Genomic DNA, 549 nt, shown 5'->3' with positions numbered 1-549 from the left:
ACAACGTGATGGAAATAATGTAATGTGTGTGTGTAGACAGTGAGCAATTGATCTGCAATCAGAGAGTATTATTGAGCACGTTTGTTGATATAGCGTTTGTTTTAGCGCGATTGTTGAAATTAAGTGTATCGTAAAGTTATATTCGGAAAGAATAAACCAGTTTTATTAAGTAAGGACTTGTGTCGCTAAAATTTCGTCGGAACGAAGTTACGGAAAGTGAATTAACAAACGGAGATGTAACAATACTCAAAAGTTCAGCCAGTCACAATCAGGAGAGGTTTCTGGAAACATTATTTCGCTAAACAGATTCCATAATTGCACAAGCGATCTCTCATAAAGAAAGAACTGTAAAAAATGTCAAGTAACATCCTGATTGGCCACTGTTATAAGTTTATGATATTTTGTTCTCACAACAAGTATTTATTTTTTTTCTCATAGTCCGTGCGGACCGTTGAGCCGATGGCAGATCTTGCTCTGCCATCGTTTCTACAAGTATAGGAATGTTTATTTGCCTTAGATATTTACGCAAAACTACACATGGTCTATCTG

The sequence above is a fragment of the Limulus polyphemus genome, unplaced genomic scaffold (assembly GCF_000517525.1).
Source record: "Limulus polyphemus unplaced genomic scaffold, Limulus_polyphemus-2.1.2 Scaffold145, whole genome shotgun sequence".
Lineage (NCBI taxonomy): Eukaryota > Metazoa > Arthropoda > Merostomata > Xiphosura > Limulidae > Limulus > Limulus polyphemus.
The sequence above is the reverse complement of the archived record's forward strand: the minus strand, read 5'-3'. Positions refer to the sequence as shown.